Genomic DNA, 21,155 nt, shown 5'->3' on the forward strand with positions numbered 1-21,155 from the left:
AATTTTTAGCCTCATTTCTAATTTTTGTGTAATAAAATTTTTTGTCCATCTATGGTTTGTGTCATGGACTGACATCTAGATCCCCCCAAATTAATATACTAATTCCTAACCCCTATGTGCTTACATGTGGAGATGGGGCCTCTAAGGAATCTGTTAAGGTTAAATGAAGGCATAAATGTGCGAACCTGATTTGACAGAATTAATATCATTATAGGGGCTTCCCTGATAACTCAGTTGGGAAAGAATCCACCTGCAATGCAGGAGACCCCAGTTCAATTCCTGGGTCAGGAAGATCTGCTGGAGAAGGAATAGGCTACCCACTCCAGTATTCTGGTCTGGAGAAAGAGTCGGACACGACTGAGTGACTTTCACTTTCATCCCACCAGAGGACCAGAGGACATTATATCTCTTCTTCTCTTTCCCCACTTGCATCAAAGAAAAGATCATGTGAGCACACAGCCAGATGATAGCTGCCCACAGGTCGAGAGAAGAGACCTCAAATGAAACCTTCCTTCCCAACATTTTGGTCTTGGACTGTCAGCCTCCTGAAATGCATTTATTTTATTTAGGCAAATGAGTTTATGGTACTTTGTCACAGCAGCCCAAGAAGAAAGTAGATGAATACAGTCTGATAGGGAATAAAACACTGGGGATAATAAAATTCTCTAAATGCAAGTTTTCTCTTAGAGGAATCCTGAGTCAGAATGATTGGCCAGAGACAACCTGAGACACTAATCCCATCACCAGAAAACCCAAGATTGAAAGTCACATGGCAGAGCAGTTCTCCTGGATTTCTTTACCCTGCACCTGGGGGCCCCTTCCCAATAAACTCTTTTGCTTTGTCAGTAGCTGTGTCTCCTCACCATTCATTTCTGAGTGTTAAATCTCACGATCGAGCCTTGGAAGCAGTCCCCATTACTGCAACACTACTGTTTGCTGTTGGGAACACTGCAAATCAAAAGTCGGAACTCAGGTGCCAGATTCTAATGCCGATCTGTGAATACTACAACTCTGTCCAATTAGCTCAACTCCATGCATCTTAGGTGTCCTTCATCCTGTTATGGATGTTCTCCTGTCTCAGCAACTGTCCTTAATATTCTAATTCTGCAGAATGTCTTTTAGATAGCAATAAAATACCAACAATCTTCAACTCTTGCCTGGCTGATTTGTATGGAATAAAAACAAATTGATTGTGTTACGCTACAGACTGACCTATTGGTAAAACAGTCAGTGGCTCTCAGAGACCTTGGAGTCACCCAGCAACTTGTTTAACCAGCCCCCCAACCCTTCAAACTCCCACCCCAATCCACCAACACCTTCTTGAACTCCATTCAGATCTATTGAATCTGCAACTCAATGAGTGGGGCCCAGAAACCAGGTTTAACATGCCCTCCAGGTGATTCTAATTGTTCTAGAACTACTTGCCTGGGTCAAACTGACCCTAAATATCCACATTGTGCAGTAACCACATTGAATGACCACTACTATTTACCCCTATTAAAGTAGCCAGTCAACCTTCCTGGCCCACTTTATTCTGCTTTTTTACCTTGGGTGTCTAGACTTTTTCCTAGCCTCTGATCTCAGTAACCCTACATCCAGATAATTGACTGGGGCTCTCCCTCCCTGTCCCCTTCTGCCTTCCCTCCATCCCAGGGGATCCTAAGATCCCTTTTGCTGGACTTATTCATCTGTTTCGTATACTATTGGTCTCCCAATTGGTTGACATTCCCTAATAACAGCCTATCTTCACCTGACCATAAGTAAGCATCATTATTATCAACAATTTTCAGAACACCCAAGCTATTTAATAAATGTCTAGAATTTAGATTCTCTCTGGGATAAATTGCAATCATCCTAGTCAATTGAAGGGCAGGTAGCTTTTTCTGTTCTCTACCTCCAATAAATTTAAGTAGTAAACCTAAGTAGTCTATTTTTTGACATTGAGATGGCTCCAAACAACTTTTCAAAACAAGTCTATGCAGATTCTTAAACCATTCACTCCATAAGAGTTGTTTGCCAAGTACTACACTCAATGGGCTTTCCTGGTAGCTCAGCTGGTAAAGAGTCTGCATGCAGTGCGAGAGACCCAGGTTTGATTCCTGGGTTGGGAAGATCCTCTGGAGAAAGGATACGCTACCCACTCCAGTATTCTTGGGCTTCTCCCGTGGCTCAGGTGGTAAAGGTTCTGTCTGCAATATGGGAGACCTGGCTTCCATCCCTGGTTTGGGAAGACCCCCTGAAGGAGGGCATGGCAACCCACTCCAGTATTCTTGCCTGGAGAATCCCCCATGATAGAAGAGCCTGAGGGCAAGCAGTGTTACTTGCTAGGGATCTTTCCACAGTCCTGAGAAAAAGTTGCAAAAATAAAAGGTCCCTCTGCTTTCCAGTGGACATTAATAGCTCTGGGGGTGCTGCAGTCATCTTGCTATTGATCAGAATATAAAACAACCAAAAGAAAAAACAGGTCAGACACATAGAAAGAATATTGGATCTTACCAAATCATTGGGTCAACCAAGCCTGAAGCCAGACCTTCATCTTAGAATTCCAATTTTTAATCACAATTTTCTGTGACTTACTGATCCAAATAGACTATTACAAAAGAGAGATTCATTTCATCCACTAAAATTTCCTAGGAAAATCTCCACTTCCAAATGGTGCTTAAATATAACAACTACATATTAAATATCATAAAGCTAATCATACATTATACAATCTAGGTTCTGTTCTTATTGATCTGGTCTTTTGGAGAAAGTAAGGTTTCATTTCCAAATTATTCTTTTCAAATACTGTTATTGGGTATATCATTTAAGACCTCTCTAAACCACCAATTATTTATCTACAAACAGGGATAATAATGTGACTCCACTTAAAAATGTTTAAAACAAAAGATCAGATAACATTTGAAACAATGCTACTATGTGTAGCATCATAACTGGCATAAGACAGAAATACAATAAATGTGATTTCCTTCAGGTTTCTTTTATTTCATTTTAACACTTTAAAGTATAGATAATATCTAAATGGGGAGAAGACTTAGAAGGTAGGGGCAATCACTTGACTTAAAATGAATAAAAATAATTTATCATAAAAATCAAAGGGTAGACATGAGTCTTCAACCAAAAACATTAAGATAATAGGATAATTAAAAGGAATAAGACTATTTCCCATCCTCAAACATCATCTTTCACCTAGCATCTTCAGTATTGATGTAAGAATGGAGATTTTCTGGTATCAACTGAGAACTCAGTTCATATGAATTAGAAAATCTTTAAGAAAATGTATTTAATATATTTCTATTTAAGACAGTTTGAAGGAGTATACATAGGTGTTTTTATTGTAATAGACTTTGAATAAGAACTGGCATGAGCTAATGTATCAAGAATATTAATATATTATGGATCCTTATGTTGATCAAAGAAAAGTGAACAATGCATCCAAAGGCCCATTTCATAACATTTCCTTCTGCCTCAATCACAGACCAATACTCATTCTGTTCTATACATACCTCCTGGTAGTCATATCCTAAAATTTAGATCACATCTATATAGTTAGTTTACTCTTAAAAACTCTGTCTTCCCAATGGAGATGATACAGTCGTCGGCCGTGATGTTTAGTCCCAGTAAGAGGAAAAAAGGGAGAGGGAATACATAGGTGTCTTTCTTTGCTTCATTCAAATACACACACACACCGCCCCCCCCCCCCCATGACATTAGAAGCAGGGGCGCAGCTTCTAATCATCCATTAGTGGTTGCCTGAAAGTCTGAGTTGAGATGGATTCTAAGGCCTCATCTGAATTCAGGGGGAAAGAGTGCAGAGATGGATTAATGATATCTGACATGGGAACGTAAGGGGTAACAGCTGTGTATGTGTCAAGTGTTTTGCTTTAGACAGATTGAACAATTACCATGTTCTTTGACTTGAACTATAGCACACACACACACACACACACACACACAAGGCAAAACAAATCTTAGTCTGTCCAAAAATGTTTCTCCAAAGACTTACTATCATTCTAATATATCCAGAAAGCTCCAAAGGTCAAAAACAAGAAAAGACAAATGCAAGAATCATTTGGATTGTCTACTGACCTATTCAAAATTATGAACACCATGGGACCATTAAGGAATTAAGCTGTAGGTATCATTCAAAACTCAAGTAGAATTAGTTGATTAAACAATAATTTTTAGCAACAATAATTGCTAAACCTCTTAGCAATTATCAGAGGACCCAACAGGGAGAGATGTGATGTGGAGAAAGAAAAAGTTTAGGATACAGAACTGAGTCTTTCCATGATTGAAAATTAAAGGCAGCACAATCAGATATAGGAGATAGGATTGGGACTTCCTTGGTGGTCCAGTGGTTAAGAATCCACCTTGCAATGCAGGGATCACCAACTGGTCCCTGGTTGGGATCGAACTAAGATCCCACATGCTACGGGACAACTAAGACCATGCACCACAGTGAGAAAGTCTGTGCACTGCAACAGAAGACCTCGTGTGGTGCAACTAAGACCCAAAGAGCCAAAAAAAAAAAAAAAAAAATTAAAGACAGGTGATAGCTGAGTAGGAAAAAAAAAAAAAAAGACAAGTGGTGGGAGAGTGTGGAAGATACATTTAATTTATTTGAATATTCTGCCCAAGGTGGGTTAATCCAGTACATGCCTGCACCATCAACTCAAGATTAACTGGAGAAGAGAAGATCAAGAATATCCCAATTCAGCAACAAGTTGTACCTTTCTAATTATCACTAATGGCCTCTTATCATTGCTGATTTCCTCATTCTTCTGGAACAATTCCCTGACTAAGTCTCAAAATACCATCGCTTACCCTCAAACTACTCAGCTTCTGAAACTATATTCTCTTGGAAAAATTGGCTTAAAGGAAAGAAAAACATTTGCAGGTGGTAACAGCTTTTATCCAGTCATCAGTATTTGACTAAAAGGCAATCTATTGTTATAATTTCCCCCACCTATATTTTTGGAGCCAAGAAGCACTGGCATTTTGAAATGAGTCCATTAATGATTAAACTCAGTTTCCTGACAAGGGAAGAAGATTCTAACTGGAGTGGGTGTTTTTTCATCACTCTAGAATCTTACAACACTTTAAAAATAGCCAACCTCTGTGGTGATTGAAAAGAGAAGGGCCACGTGTGTACTCCAGGGCTGCATTGCTGTGTTCTCAAATGCACACCTACTCTTGATCTGCTTTTGAACTCCTCTGCATTTGTGAATTTGGTTCAGGTGTTCAAGGAGTCTTAACCTACATTATTCATAATAATGGAGAAATTTCTATTCTCTTTTTTCCGTATCTATCAGCTGTTAGACATATTTAGCTAAAAATAGTTGTCATACACTTTTCATGTAATGCTTTTTTTTTTTCCCAGTGTAGTTTTCTTACTACATTTGGCAAACCTGGAAAAGTTTAAGCATTTTAAATATGTTCACAGCACCAAAAATAGAACCAGTTAATGAAATAGTCTAATTAATCAGAAATTCAGTTCATAAATTTTCTGTGTTTTTACGTTGAACTGTCGCTCAGCTGCCTTTGTCAGTCTTGATAAAAACAACTACAGATGACTTTGACATTTGAAAAGCAAGAGATAAATTGGCTGGATGGAAGAGAGACATATCCTGAGACAAATATTTAGAAAATGATTTTTCCCTATTGATGTACTAACTAAAGTTAATGTTGTAATTGCAATTTGGGAGTTAATTTCCTTTTAATAGCTGATACTGCCATTTCTCTGGTCAAAATGACTGTCAGAATGAAACTCATAATCCAAAATGTCTGGTAAAGACCATTTTCTATGTCCTCCAACTGTATTATGAAAGTAAGGATTTCTTTTCTTCCTTGTGCTCAGATTTCAAAAAAAGAGATTAGAGCAAAATGAATTATAAAGTACCTAAACTATTCCAACAATCACATCTCCATTCTGGCAAATTTAGTAAATGCCTTTTATCTCTCCACTGAGATGTTTTTACTATAATGAAAAACCCAATGAAATGTTTCCTTATTAAGCCTATTATTCATCTCCTATGCCTCCTCTACCTTTAAAGTAGTAACCAAAAGGGCACAGTGAAGATCCAATTTTCATTTTGCATTATAACATCATGTTAATTAACTCACCATCTATCAGTATGCAGTGAATAGGGTGGCTTGGCCCACTTTTGTATGTATAGAATTGCTTGGGGCCTTTCTGGGATGTGTGTTTTAAGATTATTTCACAGCATTAAACTAACCAATGAGAAGGAAATAAAGTTTTAAAATCTCTGTGGGACTTTCATTAACCCACCCTTTGTTTTCATGTATTTTAATGTGGAGTGTCTCCAGGTTAACTGGAGTCAGGCTGCATGGTTTTCAAAGTGCCGTTTACAATTAACTCCTATCTATGAAACTGAGGATATGACTTGGGTGTGACCACCATACATATGACTTCCTGCTTTGGCAGGAGAACTTCTTGGAATAAATTCTCTTAAAAAATACATATATATATATATATGTAGAGAATTTAAATTTATGAAAGACTACAGGTATGACTCTCATTTCCACAAGGGAAACACTCAGGTTCGGGATAGGTTTATGTTACCCATCCTTTTTAATTTAAGGTAGTATGTGACTATAATATATTTTATAAAATATTATTCTATATTGTTATTTATTTACTTTTGGGGGGAGGACAAACGTGTAGAAACAAAGACAGTTTTATCTTTATGTTTTCGTTTTTTCTTCCTTAAGGACATATTCCAGTCATACAGAATTTCGTATCTCAGCTTTATACTGAAACCTCTGTTCTAACATATCTTGGAGCCATTCATTCCTGTATGTTAAAACTTTGGGGAAGGGAAAGGAACTTCATAAAGTCTGTGGGGTGTGAATTCTTAATTCTGTGAAAATGCAAGCAGTCTAGAAATCAATCTGTTTCTGAAACAGTTTGGATACATCTGAAAGAAAGTTCTTTTGCAGAAATTACTGCTAACTAAATACAGATATGCAGTCCACCACAAAGACTTACCTACCCTTTTTGCTGAAAATCTAAAATATTGTGCAGATAATGACTATGCTGCAATACACATTCTTGGGTGAGAGAGAGAGAGAGTAGGGCATGTTTCCTTTGTTCTGAAGAACTAACATTCTTTAAATGTATTTTACCCTGTGCTTCTGGAATCAGCATAGATTGTTTAATATGTTTATATATTTTCATATTTAATGATCTTTATGGAAGGTTTTCTGCTTACAGCCTTGGTTAAACATGCATCTTCTAACAAAATTAAAATGCATAAGATGGAATATCCTTGGCACTGACATTTCAGAAGTAACTTTTTTTTGCTTTTGCCTTTGGCAGTAAACAAAATAAAACAAACAATTTTTCCTAATTGATTCAGATGTTTCAAAAGAAACTGCTTCATCCTGCAATATTCAGGAAAGGATGAGATCAAGACAAACTTTATTTTGCAAAGGAACCGAGTGCAGAGAACATCTGTCTTATTCATCGAAACTGAGAGAACAGTCCAGAGTTTATGCCATCCTAGAGAGATCAGAGATTAAGAGAATGAGAGTTTCCTAGGATGAAGTCTGAAGGTGTACATCATATGATGACATTAGAGAAGAAAAAGGAAGAAGGATGCTTAAATGGATCAGGTCTAGTTAGGTGACTCAGGGGTAAAGAATCTGCCTGCCAAAGTAGGAGACACAGGTTTGATCCCTGGATAAGGAAGATTCCCTGGAGAAGGAACTGGCAACCCACACCAGTATTCTTTCCTGGAATATCCCATGGGTAGAGAAACCTGGTGGGATACAGTCCATGGGGTCACAAAAGAGTCAGACATGACTGAACAACTTAATAACAATAATACCAATTAGGTACCCAATCCAAACCATTCACTTTAAAGATGAAGCAGGAGAACTAGAGTTGGGGAAGTGATTTCTCTACATACTGGAGTTAAAACTCAGGTTTCCCATTACTTAAGTTATCCATCAAATTTATCCATTTGTTTAAATGTTAGAAGACACAAATCCTTACAATGCAATAAACAATTATATTCATATTATTTGTTTAGGACAACACATTTCTATCTAAATGTAGGTTATGGTACCATACTGAAGGAAAGATTGACTACCTATGATATTACTACCCAAAATTTGGGTTTTATCTTAGCAATATACAGAGCTAACTGTTATGGGATCTTGAAAAGGACATATGAGTCTAATAGAAATGGGAAATTCTAAAGTTATAGTGTTCAGTATGTTAGCAATTAGTCGGGTGTAGCAATTTAAATTTAAATACCACTAACTAAAAATTTTAGGAGACTTCCCTGGCGGTTCAGTGGCTAAGACTCCACATTCCCAATGCAGGGGACCCAGGTTTAATCATTGGTCAGGGAACTAGATCCCACATGCTAGAACTAAAAGTCCGCATGCTGCAATCAAAGACCTTGTGTGCCACAACAAAGATGCAGTGCAGCCAAATAAACAAATAAATATTTTTCAAAAGATAAAAAAATTAGCTCCTCATAACATTTCTTCAGCACATTTCAACTGCTCAATGGTCACATGTGGCTAGTAAATAGTATATCAGATAGTGTAAAACTGCACAGCATTTTCATCATTACAGAAAGTCTTGTTGAAAAGATCTGGCCTAAGGCACGCAGAATTGAAGAAAGGGTCATAACACTAGGAGTTGTCTTGAAAACAAGAGCAATAAGAAATTTGATTGCTTTTCAGAAATAGTATGATTTTGTCTTAACCCACTTATGTAATTCTGCTTTATTTTTAGCAGCAATGATAGGAGTAGGCTGAGAACAGACATATATTCTGGATATACAATAAGCTTTAATATGTCAAACCTACGCCATATTAGTGTCAAGCTTCAGCCAACAAAAGTCATTGGTCTGGGATAAAGGTAACCAAAGAAACTGAATAGACTGGATCAATTTCCACTGAAAAAGTTCAAGTCTCATGGATGAGGGCTGTTAAATATTAAATTCTTCTGGCAGTAACATAGAAAAACTTGGGTTTGATCCTTAGGTCGAGAACATCCCCAGGTCGAGGAGATCTCCTGGAGGAAGGCATGCAACCCACTCCAGTATTCCTGCCTGGAGAATCCCATGGACAGAGGAGCCTGGCAGGCTAGAGTCCATAGGGTCACACAAAGTCAGACATGACTGAAGAGACAGCATGCATGCACGCATGTACAGTGTGATGCAGTAGGCAAGAGTATATGATTTAGAGCTTGTGACAAAAGCTTTGAACCCTAGCTCTGCACAGTGTAGCTGAGAAACTTATGTCAGTAAATGTACACTTTCTAACCCACAGTCATCTCATTAGCAAAATAAAGACAGCAATAATGACTGATATTCACTGAGCTACTAAAATGAGACAGATGCCTGAAAAATCTCTGAATTCAATCTAGCATAGAGTAGACTATCAATAGCAGGGAGTAGAAACTTAGTAAATGTTGGTTATCTTTTTATTTTATGGATCATTAATAAAATTATACTCATGAAGGTAATGTAAATAATGTGTGAAAATCATTTATAAAATAAGGTTAAGAGAGAAGTTACCAGTAAAATGTTATACATCCTCACAGAACTACCATATGACTCAGCAATTTCTCTCTTAGGTATGTTCTCCTCAAAATTGAAAATAGGTATTCAAAAAGAAAAAAACAAAAAGATTGTACACAAATATTCATAGCAGAACTATTTATAATAGGCAAAAGTGAGAGTCAGATACCACTTAGCAAACAAACAGCAAAAACAAGATGAAAACAACCTAAGTATCCATCAGGAGATGAATTAATAAATTGTGAGACAGCCATACTATGGAGCAGTATTCAGCCGTAAAATAAAGTCCTGGTACCTTGCAGAGTAAATGTGCCTCAAAAACCTTTTGCTAAGTGAAAATAGTCAGACTCAATGGGTCACCTACTGTAGGATTCCCCTTTTATGTAATATCTGGTTGCAAATGCTGAGTGCAAGAGGGAACATGGGTATATCAGTTCCCTAGGATGCATAATAAAGGACTTACAATAAAATTTATTGTCACATTGTTCTAAAGGTGAGAAGTCAAAGTCAAGGTGTCAGTGGGGCTATATTCCCTCTGAAACCTCTAGGGTATCCTTCCTTGCTCAGTCCTAACTTCTGCTGGTTTGCCCTCCATCTTTGATCTTGATGTTTGTCCATGTCTTCGATCTTGTCCACCATCTTTGTTCCTTGTCTTGCAACTTCTTAGCTCCATCCTCTGCCTTTGTAGTCACATGTCATTGTCTCAATGTCTCCATCTTCCCATGACTGTCATCTTAGAAGAGCATAGGCCTTACTGGATTAGTAATCAAGTTGACTCTAGTACCACCTCATCTCAACCTTAATCACAACTGCAACAACCTTTTATCCAAAGAAGACAGCATTCTGAAGCGCCAAGGATTAGAATCTTAATAAAATTTTTAGGGGGGTGGGGTGAAGATGGCAGGATATAATTCAGCCCTTAACAGGGAGTGATGGCTTAGTGAATGCAGGGTTTTATTTTGGCAACGTGGACACATTTCAGAATTTGAGAGAAGTGATGCTTGGATGATATTGCAAGTGTACTAAATGCTACTGAATTGTTCAACTTTAAATGGTTGATTTCATGTTATATGAGTTCCATCTCAATTTAAACAATGCAGTGTGATAAATATATCAGAATATTTTAATGCAGGATATAAACAAAGGTGCTCCTTTAAAGAGGCAAAAGAGGTCTTTATATAACACTTTCCTGAACCATTATCAGTTATGTGTAGAATGCCCTAGATCAAACCTGAGAAGGGCAAACTCAGAAAAATGGAAAGCTAAATCATCTTAAAGCAGAATAAATTTTGAGATCCTTGGATATACAGAAGGGGGCAGAAGCATCAGCAAAACGGGAGAGCTAGATGTGAAGGAGAAACATCAGCCCAGAAGGGAACCCTTGCCAAGGAAGCTCAGGTAGTTTTAAGAACAGGGATGTGTAGAGTTCATTATTCACTTCTTTATTAGGTAAAACTCCAACATAAAGTTAAAGGCTATCAGAAAAACCTGCATGGTGATTGAGGTTTAGGGAGAATCTGAGACTAGCACCAGCAGTGAAGAAGAGAGGAATCCTGGAGGAAGAAGATCCAGAAGATCAGGGTGAATATAGAAAAATAAGAAGGGAGGCCATGAGAAAACACGTCCCCTAGCAGGCACAGAAGAGAGAAGGACTATGTATTTCCTAAGGTCACGGGAAAGTGGGGTGAGGAAGCTCTCCTACCAACACAGGTCTATGGTTTCCAGTCTTACTAAGCTACCTGGGAATGCTCCCAAATAAAAACAGAAGAAAGCTGTTAGTTATTTAATGACACTATTCTACTTCTCATGACTAAGTTACTCTTGTTACTAGAAAAATAAAAATAAGGCATGTATTATTTTGGTAACAAAAACAAAGTGATCAAAGAAGATAGGCTCTTATTTAAAAAAATGGATTTCACAAATACGTGAAGCCTGAAGCATGCTACCTTGTTATTTGTAAGAAGCAAAGAGTCATTTGTTCATAATACTTTCAGAAAAAGAGAAAGTGCTTATTAAGTGAACACAAGAACAAATCCAAATATCTCGCTGCTTTATTTATAATGTTTTATTATTTTAAATATTTACTTGTGTATCATTGTATGGAATCCCACACAATGTGGTGACAGAAGCATGAGAGTTGACAAACTCCCATCTCTTCCAGCTATGACATTCTGAAAGCAATTTTCAGCTATGCTTCTTCTTGTTTGTTTTTTTTTTAACAGAAAACCCCAGACTAAAAATTGCTGAGGAATGAAAGGACATCATTGAAAGTGAATAAAGCATTTAAATGTCAATGTCCTGATACTACCACCAAAACCCACAATTTCATGTCTCCTGTGGGTCAAGGGCTGCTTCTCGAGAAACATGAGGAGAAAAATCCACAAGAACCTCTTCAGTACTTCCATCTTGAGCCAATGTTCTCATCCAAAAATGCTATCTGTTGCTGTAGGTCAGTTTTTAAGTAGCAGCAATTGAGCTTCACAAACAGAAAAACAACAAAAATTTAACCTGAGGAACAAATGATTTATTCTGAGAGAGAGATATCTATGCTTTGTCATCCCTCAGTGAGAAATATGATATTTTGGACCATCATTTTCCACTTTCAATAGGTTCTGAAATAAAGGAACTGAAGGTGACAATGCAGGGAAGAACATGGAATTATATATAGCTTCAACAGGGCAAAAAATGGTGAGCAGAGCTAATTAGATCCTTTGCATTCAATTCCATTCTCTTCACTTGAGTAGCCTTCCAGCCTAAGGCTCATTGGTCTAACAGCAAAGCACCAACTAATTCACTTTCACACACAGTCAGCTAACCAAGAATGTCATGTGTTTCCAAACATGTAGAAGCTGGCTTCCTTGGAAGTGTCCAACTGTAATATTCCAGGAAAGTGTAGAGGTTAATTTACTATGCCAAATAGAAATTCTAAAGACATGACATTCTCTCTCTAAGCCAGTAAATAAGGCATATATTTCTTACTTCAACAGTTCCCCTTGCACAAAAACTCTTTCCTGAGTTTCCCATCTCCCTGCGTTTCCTGAGTTTCTCAGCATCACAGGCCATCCAGATGGAAGCAGCTGTGTAACTACCATTGGTGCCCACGAGACAAGAGATAGATGGACCCCAGACTGAGCAGCTGCAAACAGTCTCCTGCTGACTCTTCAAGAAAAAGACAAATCCCTGCTTAGATAAAAACTAAGGTGACTGAGTGCTGAAGAATTGATGCTTTTAAACTGCAGTGTTGGAGAAGACTCTTGAGGGTCCCTTGGACAGCAAGGAGATCCAACCAGTCCATCTAAAGGAAATCAGTTCTGAATATTCATTGGAAGGACTGATGCTGAAGCTGAAACTCCAATACTTTGGCCACCTGATGTGAAGAATTGACCATTTGAAAAGACCCTGATGCCGGGAAATATTGAAGGTGGGAAGAGAAGGGGACGACAGAGGATGAGATGGTTGGATGGCATCACTGACTCAATGGACATGTGTTTGAGTAAACTCCAGGAGCTGGTGATGGACAGAGAGGTCTGGTGTGCTGCAGTCCATGGGGTTGCAAAGAGTCCGACATGACTAGGTGACTGAACTGAACTAAAGGTAACTACATTTTCCTCATTCTTGTGCTCAAGTGGAGCCCCCAGCCCACATATGTGCAGGGACGATCCTCAGGGGTCAAAGGAAGGGGGATGTCAGCCCATAATACGCCCTACCAACCTCCCAGAAACCATTGTGCTGGAATTTATCTTGGCTGAGTGATACATGCACATGTCAGGGAGGGCCCTGAGTCAGACCAAATAAGGGCAAGGACAGGACGACTGGTCAGAGGGAACCTGGAAAGCTGCCGCCATACACGCGATCGAAGCCACCCGTGGGGCGTGACTCACTTCAATTCTGCCTGCGTGCTCTTCTACATATACTGTGCTTCTAACAAATGCTTTATCTGCTTCACAATCCCTGTCTCTGTTGAATTCTTTCCTCAAGGAAAACAAGGACTGAAGTCCTGCTTGAGCCACTTCACCCCACACACCCCTGAGATCACCCATAGCTCCTGGATCTGGTTGTTTTCCAAACTGCACCATCATAGCACTTTCTTCAGACTCACCTCTCAGGGTTCATCTTGTGACCCAGGAGTCCTTTCTTAGAATCAAAGCAGAATCAAGGGAGAGACGATCTTTCCCTGAGGTTGAAACTACAGACTCAGAGACTTTGGGCAGCAATATTTCTCTTCAAGGTGATTAGAGATGAGGAGGAAATTAGTGTGGCAAATAAGAGGGATGTATAAAGCGAACATACAGATGAAATCAGAGACTGAAAATAGAAATGTGTCTTGTAGCTATTCATGAAATCTCTTGTTAAAATCAGTGATGAATTTCAGGTAGTTTTTTAAAAGATTAAATGGCGTCACTAGGATATGTTTTATGTCTTCCCTTAACTTATTTGACTTTTGTTCATGTTGCTGGTAACCAAAAGATATTTTAATGACTCCAACCTCATATTCTAAGAAGTACTGCATGTCATTCTCCTCCTATCAAAAATGGAATCTATAGAGCAGGCGATGGGGAGGCACAAACTACTGGATATAGTATAGACTCAAGGATGTATTGTACAACATGGGTATCTTAGCCAATATTTTGTAATAATTGTAAATGGAAAGTAACCCTTAAATTGCACAAATTTTTAATGGAATCTATACTAGACTTAGGTCACATAGAAATGTAAAGTTATTCAACTTAGGAAAAAAATAATTATAATAATGAGAAAAACAACAGTGAAGACAATGCGTGTAACAGGTACTAGTTTGTACAATAATACAAGGTACTCTTGCATCCTCAGGTGTCCTATGTGAAGATGCACTGTCTTCTTTCCAGGTGATGCAAAATCATGCAAGATCCTCACCAAATATCTGGCCAGGGGAACAGTTTCATATTCGAGAAAATCATAATATGAATTTCTCTCAAATGAGGCCAGGTGATATACTATTCAGATTTGTTGTTCAGTCACTAAATCGTGTCTGACTCTGCAACCCCATGGACTGCAGCACACAAGACTCCTCTGTTCACTATCTACCGGAGTTTGCTCAAATTCATGTTCACTAAGTTGGTGATTCTATCTAACCATCTCATCATCTGCTACCCCTTCTTTTGCCTTCAATCTTTCCCAGCATCAGGGTCTTTTCCAATGAATCAGTTCTTCGCATCAGGTGGCCAAAGTATTGGGGCTTCAGTATCGGTCCTTCCAATGAATATTCAGGGCTGATTTCCTTTAGAATTGACTAGCTTGATCTTGCAGTCCAAGAGACTCTCCAAGAGTCTTTTCCAGCACTACAATTTGAAAGCTAGAGGTCAGCTAACTGTATGATCTATGGGCCAAATCTGGGCTGCTACCAGTTTTTATGAGTGAAATTTTATTGAAAACAGGGTGCTTTAGCACTACAACAGCAAAGCTGAGCTGTTGCAACAGTGATTGTGTGGCCTACAGTTCCTCAATATTTACTATCTGTCCCTTTATGCGAATACTTGCAGGTCCCTGATTTAGACCAACTTCATGAAGCTAAGGCAAGATTGAAAAAGAAAAACAAAACAGCTTACCTTTTCCTATTTTGTGCCCCAGAGAGACATCCCCAATGGATAATGACTCTTTTTCAAAGTGGGCAATATATAAATATATAGCTACAGATTCTTAGCTAGTGTGCTAGGAAGACATAGATAATTAATGAGCATGGCAAATTAGATATCTTTGTTCTCTCTGGGCTAAGACAGTTCGTAGATTCATGTTTTCAGATTCTTGGCTTTTCAACAAGCTTCTCACCACCTCTACACTCAACAAATATACCCTTTCATATGTAAAAGATACACTATACAGTATTATACAGAAGGACACATGATAAATAACTGCTTAAGCCATCACCTGGTTCAGGTAACTGTTTAACCTAAAAACATGATTTAAAAAAAACTAAACGCTGTTTCTAAAATCTCAATAGTGGATTACCTCTGAGGAAAGCACACACCTAAATTCTAATCCAAAGATACAAAATTGGAAGAATAATATAAGAAATGCAATATGGAATAAGTTTTACCTTTGGATGAATATAAATATTTTTTGTATATAAACTATAAAGTATAGATAAAAGATTAAGCTGCAATATAATAGGAAGGAAGATTAAGAGCAATTTTAATGTGATTTGTAACAAGATATTTATCTTTGGTCTTGATTACATCACAGAACTCCTAAAACTTTAGAAATTTCTCCAGTGGAGGAAGGAAAAAAAAAAAGTGTCATTTGTTATGTTAATGAGGTGACTTTTGGAGAGCCTCAAGGTAACTCAAGGATGGGGACTAGTTGCCTTGGCAACCAACTGTGAGATTAGAGGACTGAAAATTTTAGTTCCACCCTAGACCTCCTGGATGCCAACCTAATGGCAATGAATGAAGAGGAACTAAAGAGTTTCTCAATGAAGATGAGAGTGAAAAAGCTGGCTTGAAACTCAACATTCAAAAAACTAAAACTAAGATCATGGCATCCAGTCCCATCACTTCATGGAAAATAGAAGGGGAAACAATGGAAACAGTGACAGACTTTATTTTCTTGGGTTCCAACATCACTGTGGATGGTGACTTTAGCCATGAAATTAAAAGACGCTTGCTTGTCATCCTTGCGCAGGGGCTAATCTTCTCTGTATTGTTCCAATTTTAGTATATGTGCTGCCGAAGCACAAATTCGTGAAGTGTTCCATATTTTTCATTTCTCCAAAGAAGACATACAGATGGCTAACAAACACATGAAAAGATGCTCCACATCACTCATTATTAGAGAAATGCAAATCAAAACCACAATGAGGTACCATTACACGCCAGTCAGGATGGCTGCTATCCAAAAGTCTACAAGCAATAAATGCTGGAGAGGGTGTGGAGAAAAGGGAACCCTCTTACACTGTTGGTGGGAATGCAAACTAGTACAGCCGCTATGGGGAACAGTGTGGAGATTTCTTAAAAAACTGGAAATAGAACTGCCATATGACCCAGCAATCCCACTTCTGGGCATACACACTGAGGAAACCAGATCTGAAAGAGACACGTGCACCCCAATGTTCATCGCAGCACTGTTTATAATAGCCAGGACATGGAAGCAACCTAGATGCCCATCAGCAGATGAATGGATAAGGAAGCTGTGGTACATATACACCATGGAATATTACTCAGCCGTTAAAAAGAATTCATTTGAACCAGTCCTAATGAGATGGATGAAACTGGAGCCCCTTATACAGAGTGAAGTAAGCCAGAAAGATAAAGAACATTACAGCATACTAACACATATATATGGAATTTAGAAAGATGGTAACGATAACCCTATATGCAAAACAGAAAAAGAGACACAGATGTACAGAACAGACTTTTGAACTCTGTGGGAGAAGGTGAGGGTGGGATGTTTCGAAAGAACAGCATGTATATTATCTATGGTGAAACAGATCACCAGCCCAGGTGGGATGCATGAGACAAGTGCTCGGGCCTGGTGCACTGGGAAGACCCAGAGGAATCGGGTGGAGAGGGAGGTGGGAGGGGGGATCGGGATGGGGAATACGTGTAGATCTATGGCTGATTCATGTCAATGTGTGACAAAACCCACTGAAATGTTGTGAAGTAATTAGCCTCCAACTAATAAAAATAAAAGACGCTTGCTCCTTGGAAGAAAAGCTATGACCAACCTAGACAGCATACTAAAAAGCAGACATATTACTTTACCGACAAAGGTCTGTCTAGTCAAAGCTATGGTTTTTCCAGTAGTCATGTATGGATGTGAGAGGTGGACCATAAAAAAGGCTGAGCACTGAAGAACTGATGCTTTGGAACTGTGGTGTTGGATAAGACTCTTGAGAGTTCCTTGGACTCCAAGGAGATCAAATCAGTCGATCCTAAAGGAAATCACTCCTGAATATTCATTGGAAGGACTGATGCTGAAGCTGAAGCTCCAATACTTTGGCTACCTGAGGCAAAGAACTGATTCATTTGAAAAGAACCTGATGCTGGGAAAGATTGAAGGCAGGAGGGGGAGAGGGAGACAGGACAAGATGTTTGGATTGCATCACTGACTCAATGGACATGAGTTTGAACATACTCTGGGAGATGGCGAAGGACAGGGAAGCCTGACATGCTGCAGTCCATGGGGTCTCAAAGAGTCAGACAGGACTGAGCCACTGAATAGCAACTAAAGACCTCCTGGAAGGGGGGGGGAGCTGGAGACTGAGTCCAATTACCAATGGCAACGGTTTCATCAATCATGCCTACGTAAAGAAGCCTCCATAAGAGCCCCAAAGTATAGGGTTTGGAGATCTTCCAGTTGGTGCATATATGGAGATTGAGGCAGAATGACCCTCAGCGGGGGCAAGGATGCTCTCTGCCCTTTTTCCACACCTTGCACTATGTATCTCTTTCATCTAGTTTTTCCCAAATGACATCCTTTTCTAACAAACCAGTAATCTAGTAAGAAAAATGTTTCCCTTATTCTCTGAGCAGCTCTAGTAGATCAATGAAGCCTTCGGAAGGGAGCTTTGGAATTTCAGATCTATAGTTAATTGGTCAGAAGCACAGATGAAAACCCAGACCTGCAATTGGCATCTGATGTTGGGGTGGAGAGTTAGTCTTGTGAGCCTGAACTCTTAACCTGTGGGGTCTTTTTCTATCTCCACATAGGTAGTGTTAGAATTGAGTTGAGTGGTGGGACATCCAGCTGGTATCCGAGAATTGCATGGTGGTGTGGAAAAACTGGGGCTTCCCAAGTAGTGCTAGTGGCAAAAAAACTCTCTTGCCAAAAAACTGCCCATCCACACAAATACACATATTGTAATGTGATACAAAATCTCACTAATTCAGAGGGTTAATTTAAAATGCATGATTAGGGATGTAACCACTTTACCAGAGAAATAAAAGCTATCTGGAGAGATCAAAAGTTAATTTTATTATGTTAAATATGGCTTTGGAAAAACTCGTTTTTTAAATCTATTGGATGAAATATGGAGATTTATTCTATTCAATTATCTGTGTGAGACTGTAGTAGTAAGCAACAAATAAAAATATGAAAGGCAAAGACTCTAAATGAATCCTTGCCAATCTGGACAGATACATATGGTCTGATCTTTATATAGAACAGACAGATCAATAACAGAGCAGCCCAAAGTCTCTGGTTGAAACCCCAGGATAATTCTACTTAAAAAAAAAAGTAGCAAGAAATATGGTCTTTATTTTTTTCCCCTTTATTTTTTTTCTATAACTACTAATACAGTTGGCCTTCACTTGCTGTAACAGAGGGAAAGGAATACAAAAAAGATATTTCCTTTTAACAACCCAAAAAGGTCAGCAAAGTATAAAACGTCAAATCTACAAAGCTGGATAAGTGTGGTTAAAGCATGAAATGTTAATGATTTTCCTGGTTGCAAAGCTTCACCAAAAAAAAAAAAAATTTATATTTTCAATTAGGCCGTAACTAAGGCTACATGATCCCACCTGTCATCACAAAATGAATTGACTAGACACGTGATCTGTGTTGTCTTTCACGTTTATGGTGAAGACCAACAGGACAACAACTTGACTATGTCCCTGTTCAGTGTGTGGTTAAGTGACAAGGTAAGGCAACCATGTGGGGTCCCTTTCTGATGAAGGGCTTTGGGACAAGCCAACTGAGTTTTGGCTACCCTAGGTCTGGGAATCCCAGCTTCTCTATTGGTAAAACAGTGTGAGGATATCTAACTTGGACTGTTGCTGTAAACATCAAAATAATTATTATTATTCCTTTCAGCAGAGTATTTAACCTAAGATAGTTTTACAAAGAGGTCTACAATATGACCTCTGCATCCCTTTAAAGACTTTATAGCCCAGCCAACACTTTCCTCACTATCCATCCTGTAACTCTTTATCCATCCATCTTTCACTTTCTTTAGTAACTGTGGTTTTCTTAGCCCTGATTCTTTGCCATTCCTTTTTCTCAGACTTTCTCCCCTTCTAACCTCACATTGGGGCTTCCCTGGTGGCTCAGCGGTAAAGAATCCACCTGCCAATGCAGGAGACACAGGTTCAACCCCTGGGTTGGGAAGATCCCCTGGAGAAGAAAATGGCAAGCCACTTCAGTGTACTTGCCTAGGAAACACCATGGACAGAGGAGCCTGATGGGCTATAGTCTATGGGGATGCAGAAGATTCTGATGCAGCTTAGCGACTGAACATCACAACCACCTCATGTCTACTTCACCCACCATTACTGGCCACATTCTACTGTTCGACTTTCCTGACATATTCCCTTACAGAACATGTTTAATTCATATGCCATATGATGCCAGAGTGCCCTCTTTTGCCCTCTTGTTCCCCTTTTAGCATTTAAATGGCACTTTAATCACTTGCTTGGTTTTTTTCCCCAGTTAGATTATAAGGCAGCTAAAGACTGCATTTGCCTTATTAACTAGCACAACCTTGCTTTTGACATATTGTGTGTGTGTGTGTGTGTGTGTGTGTGTGGTGTCACTCACTAAGTCCTGCCCATATATCTGCAATGTAGCAAAGCAGATGGATGTAGTTTTGGAGTTAGGAAGGTGGGAGTTTGAATCCTATACCTACTGCTCACTAGCCTTGAAACTTTGGCCAAATGAGTCAAGGTAGACCTGACCTATGAGGTCTCAGTTCCCCACCTTCGAGCTTACAGGTACATTGCCTCTGGGTGTGACTCTAAGGCTTCAGTGAGAAACTTATGAACAGTTATCTTCCTCAATACCTAGTATCACTATTACTGTCCTATGAGTTAGACAAGCTCAATTTTCTGATTAGTAGCAGAGACCACTCAAGGGTTCAAATAAACAATCTTGAAAGAGGAAAGGCAGATAGATTGCTAAGGCAACACATTCGATGTCTAGTTCATTTTAGTCTACCACAGTGGCTTCCTAGCATTATGATAACAGACAGGATTTTCTGGGACTGTGATTTTATTCAGGGCCTTCCGTCAGAATGCATGTGATGCTAAGACGGAAATGACAACAGCTGAATTTAAATTGGAAGCTAATCCAAAGTGACGGGCATATCCAACTTGCAAATCAGACTTGAAAGCCAGTCTCTCAGAGGTCCGCGCCTGTGACAAGCGCACCTGTGCTCACCTCAGCTTGCCTCATCCCGTCCGGAAAGCTCATTAGATTATGTGGCTCTGGCAATGCACCAGGGAAATGGTTAGGAAAAACCCACACGACTTCAGCATTTTGCATGATCCGGTGAGAGAAATTCACGCTAGTTCATGAAATGCACCTCCTTTTAGCTGTTTTGCAACTTGCAGAGATTTAGGTAAGGCTCCAGAATTTATGTCTAGGAAGCATTCAGGAAGAGTCATCTGGTGTGTAAGGAAACTTACGAGACTTGTCTTGAGAGTGTCTGCATTGCAGACATGTTGCTTTTACTTAAACTGTGTGCACACTGGGGGTGTCTGGGTCTGTTTGTATGGATTAAAGAGGTCAGAGGAGTGGCGTGAAAAAGTCCCACTCAGCTACCTCTGCGGTAGTGCAATCATGCTGGAAAAGGAACAGGGAAGCTGTGTTTAATCACAGTGATCATTGGGCTCAGATTTCACA

General features: G+C 39.1%; 1 protein-coding gene and 1 pseudogene across 2 annotated transcripts in view; both read right to left on the bottom strand.

The window, feature by feature from the left end:
* Window positions 1-21,155, bottom strand: part of LRRC4C (leucine rich repeat containing 4C) — a 1,342,213-nt gene that overhangs the window by 735,228 nt on the left and 585,830 nt on the right. The gene's annotated exons all lie outside the window — the stretch shown is intronic.
* On the bottom strand, window positions 16,183-16,273 carry LOC122450658 (annotated as a pseudogene).

This window comes from Cervus canadensis, chromosome 11 (genome assembly GCF_019320065.1).
Source record: "Cervus canadensis isolate Bull #8, Minnesota chromosome 11, ASM1932006v1, whole genome shotgun sequence".
NCBI classification, from domain to species: domain Eukaryota; kingdom Metazoa; phylum Chordata; class Mammalia; order Artiodactyla; family Cervidae; genus Cervus; species Cervus canadensis.